A 6,182-nucleotide genomic window follows, 5' to 3' on the forward strand; every position below is an offset into this window, starting at 1 on the left:
TACACAGCATTTTAAGGGTTATAAGAAGCTTCATATTCACATCAGCTACGAATTTCTTTGTAATAGTACCTTTTAGTAAGTCCTCTATATGTTTACTTTAAGTAAACTTCGTAAGTTTGTGATTTCCTTTTCTGTGTGCTTTCCTGAAACTATGTAACCAAATGGCCATGTTTTGTAGATCTCCCTTACTAACGGCGCACAAAATATCACAAGTGATGCTAAATTTTGCGAATAGTTTTTCTTTCATAATTTCATTAACTTAATTTCGCCACATATTCCATACATCGTGTAAATCTATCTTCCATTTATACAATTTATGTTCAGATTTTCCGAAACAAAACCGACTTAGCCTACTGCTTAACTTCAAGTGCTTTCTTCCTCCTTCGTTCAACAAAACAGTTTACTGCCTTTTCTTTGTCACCGAAAGCTATTACTGTACATGTTTCCATTGTGCTAGTAAGGTATTGTATTTTTATTCTCCACTTTGACTTGCAAAAGAATCATCGTTAAAACCTCAATTGAAGAAATCGTTACAATTGTTTCTTGTTTCTTCTAATGTTTACATGATTTCTCAAGGAATTTCGACATAATTCGAATGAATGGCTGAGAAAGTAACTGTTATATAACACATATGCAGGGCTTCAGGAAAATCAGGTGACTTCTGTTGCATACCACATTCTTCATATTTCATCTTTGCAAGGGTTAAAACGATACTGAATTCCACATAGCCGGCCGGTGTGGCCGAGCAGTTCTAGGCTCTTCAATCTGGAACCGCGCGACCATTACGGTCGCAGGTTCGAATGCTGCCTCGGGCATGGATGTGTGTGATGTCCTTAGGTTAGTTAGGTTTAAGTAGTACGAAGTCCTAGGGGACTGATGACATCAGATGTTAAGTTCCATAGTGATCAGAGCAATTTGAACCATTTTTTGAATTCCACATAACTATACAACTCTGGAACCTCCATTAACACAAATGATATTAGGTAGCACGGACGAAGAAAACACAAATATTAATCCAGTTTCATCTCCATTGTTAACATTTAGCGATACCACAAAGAGAACTGTTAATTATTATGCATGTAAATGAGCTGTGAATTCTAATGATTAGTAACTGTGAAAAACTGTGACAGACAAACTATCACTGAAAACTGAAATTTGCTCTAGAAATTACTACCGCAATCCCGGCGGAGGTTCGAGTGCTCCCTCGGGCATGGGTGTGTGTATTTGTCCTTAGGATAATTTGGGTTAAGTAGTGTGTAAGCTTAGGGACTGATGACCTTAGCAGTTAAGCCCCATAAGATTTCACATACACAGTTACGGCCGCGTGGTGCTGTGTTATCTGTTTACTGATGTACCAACAACCAAGAATATGCACCTGCTGTGTTGCGCATGCGCTGCCTACTACAACTACGGTAGTAGCTTACAGTTCACCAGCCACCTAACGAGCTATAAATTTGGCAATTACAAGCTTTTTTTTAAAAGAGAAAGGTACTTTCAGTCTGTCTGAACAGCTAAAATTTTGCTGTTGTGTTCCTTTCTGATATTATTCTTATATAAAATATTTTAGGGCGGGTCTCTAAACGTCGGAGTAGACCATTCGCTTGTGAGGCGTGTCAGTACAAGTATAGGTAAATATTTCCTCTATAGGAATTTTATGCAATACATGCTTTATGGACACGGTAATTTCACCATATTTCTTTAAATAAAATGTTTCTACTAGTATAGAATCCATTACTACAATCAATTATTACAACCTAATAATGAATAATTACGTTTAATCTGAAACGTCTTTAATAAAATTTTAACTATTTCTGGAACGTTCTAGTTGTACATTACATATTTCGTAGGTAGCATGAAATAAAGATAAAGCGTTCTTGGAACATTTAGTTCTTCCTTTTGTTTTTAATTACTTCTATTTTCTTGTAGAATAATTCCATAAAAATGTGGTGATGAGATTTAATTGCTATATAAAGCCAGATATACGTTTTATGATTCACAACACGTACCGAATGAAATAATATATGTGATCACGTGTATCACTTAATGCAGATACAACTTCGTATCGAGTGCTTCATTAACCACTGGTATCGACTACTGCAGTAATGGAAATATTCCTACAACACCAGTTACCTTTCAGAAAGCACCAGTCTGCTGCCAACAAATAGTTGTTAGAATTACATTAATACCGTCAGCTGCTAACGGGCGTTGGTATATATCAACGGGGACAGGTGAAAATGTGTGCCCCGACCGGGACTCGAACCCGGGGTCTCCTACTTACATGGCAGACGCTCTTTCCATCTGAGCCACCGAGGGCACAAAGGATAGCGCTACTGCAGGGACTATCTCTCGCACGCCTCCCGCGAGACCCACATTCTCACCTTGTATGTCTACACACTACATTCGTAGTGTCCCACCCCAACACACTCATTACTCGTGGAAGACATTCTTACCAAGTCCCGTAAGAGTTCGGGGAATACGTGTGCATCCGCACAGGAGGTGGAGGTCATGACCGGTGTTGCCAGAATTATATAGTTATGTGGATATGGTGTTTGTTCTTTCAGAGATGTCCAAAAACAGACGCTATATCCATATAAGTACATCTAGTTGTGTCCGAGCCTCGTCGCTTCAAGAATGATAAATAACATGACATGTCTGCCCCACTGCCGACTGAGGTGGTACTTCACAGCTGCTCCCCAGTTCCTCGACAAACGACGTCCTCGAGGAGTCCAGCGGAGAAGCGTCCGGCACTTCGCTCATCTGCTGCGCGCGACGTGCAAAGGCTGCGCGCGGGCCGATCATTACGCCGCATTAGGGCAGGCGCCCCCTTGCTTTCGCTTTGCTTCCGCTGTCAGCGCCGCCTAATTATGGCCTAGTTCATTAGCGGCGGGTCGCTCCCCCGGCACAGCGGCCGCGGCCACGGTAATTACCGTGCATCTTTAATCGCCGCACGTGCCAGCTTTGTCCGAGCCTCGCCGCCCCTCTGCTGTACCAGCGCTGTCCCCGTGAACCTGTCCTCAAGGCTGTACACGCGTTGGCAAGTGGCAGATTGTCTCCCATGTTCCACTGTCAGACGCTCGTGTTAGTACACATCTCAGGGCAATATGGTGAAAGTTTCGTCGCCTGGATGGAGGCGTTCCTTGTATGGCAATAAACTGTCGGCAAATAATCCTCTCGCCATTAGAAATGCAACATCATGAAGATGGAATGCAACAAATATCGGTTTGACACAAAATGTACTGCGTGGAAAGATAAGTAAATCATTAGCATTTTTGTATTGTAGTGCATTGTCTCGGTTGATCTACATTTTATAGGGCGTTGGAGAGGGCAGTGAGTACATAATACTATGAAGAGACAAAAAACCTGGTACACCTGCCTAATGTCGTGTAGGGTCCCGGTGAGACGTACTGCAAGACGACGTGTCGTAGACTCGACTAATGTCTGAAGTAGTGCTGGAGGGAGTTAACACTATCAGGGCTGTCCTTAAACCCGTATAGTACGAGGGATTGGAGATCTCTTCTGAACAGCACATTGCAAGGCGTCCCACATATACTCAATAATGTTCACGTTTGGGGAGTTTGGTGGCCAGCGGAAGTGTTTAAACTCAGAAGAGTGTTCCTGGAGCCACACTGTAGCAATTCTGGGCGTGTGGGGTGTCGCATTTTCCTGCTGGAATTGCCCAAGTCCGTTGGAATTCACAATGGACATGAATGGATGCAGGTATTCAGACAGGATGCTAACGTACGTGTCACCTGTATCTAGACGTCTTAGGGGTCCCATATCACTTCAGCTGCACACTCTCCCCACCATTACAGAGCCTCCGCCAGCTTGAACAGTCCCCAGCTGACATGCAGGGTCCATGGATTCATGAAGTTGTCTCCATACCGGTAGAAGTCCATTCTTTCGATACAAACGAGATTTGTCCGACCAGGCAAAATATTTCCAGTCATCAACAGTCCAATGTTGGTGTTGACGGGCTCAGGTGAGGCGTAAAGCTTTGTGTGATGCAAACATCAAGGGTATCGATGATGTTTCGTTGAATGGCCCAGCATTGAAGTCTGCAGCAATTTGCGGAAGGGTTGCATATCTGTCACGTTCAACGATTGTCTTCAATCTACATTGATCCCATTCTTGCAGGATCTTTTTCCGGGCGCAGACTTGATGTTTTACCAGATTCCTGATATTAATGGTACACTCGTGAAATGGTCGTACCCGAAAATCTCCTCGTAATCACTACTTCGTGGATGTTGTGTCCCATTGCTCGTGCGCCGACTGTAACACTACGTTCAGCTCACTTAAATCTTGATAACCTGCCATTGTACCACCAGCAACCGATCTAACAATTGCGCCAGACACTTATTATCTCATACAGGCGTTGCCGAACGCAGCGCCCTATTCTGCCTGTCTCCATATCCTTGTCCTCGAATATGCATACCTATACCAGTGTCTCTGGCGATTCAGTGTATTTTGAATAGGAGCCTATATCCGTAAACCAACCGTTTGCATTTTACGAAGACGCTTTCATTACAGACGCGTAATGCGGCAACGTCTGCTGAGGGAAAGAGAAAAGTCTCAGAGTTGCTTCTTCTGTATCCAATAATGTAGACAGCATGACGTGTAGTATGACTCCTGTAGACGCAACGGAAGACCTGCTGGCCTGAGTTCTGTTTGCTGCACTAGAAACTGAAGAAACATCACGTGGCATGGAGAATGTGTACCACAACATGCTTAGTAGGCACATTGTCTGTAACATCGGCGGTGGCCGTCATACCGAGTCGCTGTTGTAATGCATCAGTACCGTGCTGAACGTACAGTATGCTGGGTTCTTTTTTGTCGTGCAATATAAATGGTACGTTTCAGGGCTTGGGTTCCTATTCAAAGCATTTTGTACTCATACCTCTCTACAAGCCCTTGAAGTGTGTAACGGGAATTTTCGAACAATCTATATATGACATGCAGCTGTAGAATATTTTAGAACAAACGAAAATTTGTAGAGACCGGAACTCGAACTCGCATTTCCCACTTGTCACGTGGAGCCGCCTTTGCGACTCCGGCTTTCCGAGCGCGCTTCCACTAGTGGCCCAGACTTCCATTTGCGCCCTTGTCTACATTTACTATTGCTCGCACTATAGTACCGTGATTCCTGCCCAGGTTGACTTTGTTTTTCGATCATCATATTGAACTTCTCTGGCTCCAACGAGCGATGTTGGTCCTGTGGCGTACATCACAGCACGTGACACTACAGGTCTTAAGAGCTGCTGCGACCGTGTGTGGCGGGAAGCGCGTTACTATTTGAGCCAACTTTAATACTTCGCAGCTGGGCGTTTGGACAGATTCACGCTATGGATAACATATGACCAAATTACTGGCTTTATTGGCTACCTTCTCGTTGATATACTGATTTCCCATCTGTACCTGGACGTAGCCGATCGTTCGCGATGTCACACAAGGTGACTGGTGTGACGTCACAGGTTTGTTGCGGAGCCCTATTTTCTGTGGGCCCCGGCACTGCTATGGCGTGAAGCACTGTAATCTAATGTATTGCCTTTGTTGTACTGTACGGTCAGAAGTAATGGTGCTTCGGACGTACATACGTTCCGAAAAAAAAATGCTTCGGTCCATATAGTAAGAAACGGACACTGCACTAGAGTACAGTATTTCATATCATAGCAGAGTAATATGACGGTAGAAAAACAGTGTCTCGGCCTGTGTGGGAATCACGATAGTATAGTGCGAGCACTTGCAAATGTGGATAGCGGGAAAAATGCAGGTTTGGGCCGCTTCTGGAAACGTGTTCGGGTAGCTGAAGTTGTTAAGCGACAAGTGAGAGATCCGGTTTCGAGTCCTGGTCCGCCACAAGTTTTCACTTGTTCTGAAATATTGTATAGTTAACGCGAATCTTTCTTGATCAGTACTGCAGCACAACCTCACTTAAGAGCTAGGAGTAATGGCATCTACATCGCCGGCCGCGGTGGTCTCGTGGTTCTAGGCGCGCAGTCCGGAGCCGCGCGGCTGCTACGGTCGCAGGTTCGAATCCTGCCTCAGGCATGGATGTGTGTGATGTCCTTAGGTTAGTTAGGTTTAAGTAGTTCTAAGTTCTAGGGGACTGATGACCACAGCTGTTAAGTCCCATAGTGCTCAGAGCCATTTGAACCATCTACATCCTGTGTGTGAGGAAATATTTC

General features: G+C 44.3%; 1 non-coding gene across 1 annotated transcript; it reads right to left on the reverse strand.

Annotated features, from left to right (window-relative positions):
- Positions 1–2,239: 2,239 nt before the first annotated feature.
- Positions 2,240–2,314, reverse strand: Trnat-ugu (transfer RNA threonine (anticodon UGU)). The gene has a single exon. It is a non-coding gene; the product is annotated as a tRNA-Thr (tRNA).
- Between the last annotated feature and the right edge of the window lie 3,868 nt (positions 2,315–6,182).

The sequence above is a fragment of the Schistocerca serialis genome, chromosome 1 (genome assembly GCF_023864345.2).
Source record: "Schistocerca serialis cubense isolate TAMUIC-IGC-003099 chromosome 1, iqSchSeri2.2, whole genome shotgun sequence".
Taxonomy (NCBI): Eukaryota; Metazoa; Arthropoda; class Insecta; order Orthoptera; family Acrididae; genus Schistocerca; species Schistocerca serialis.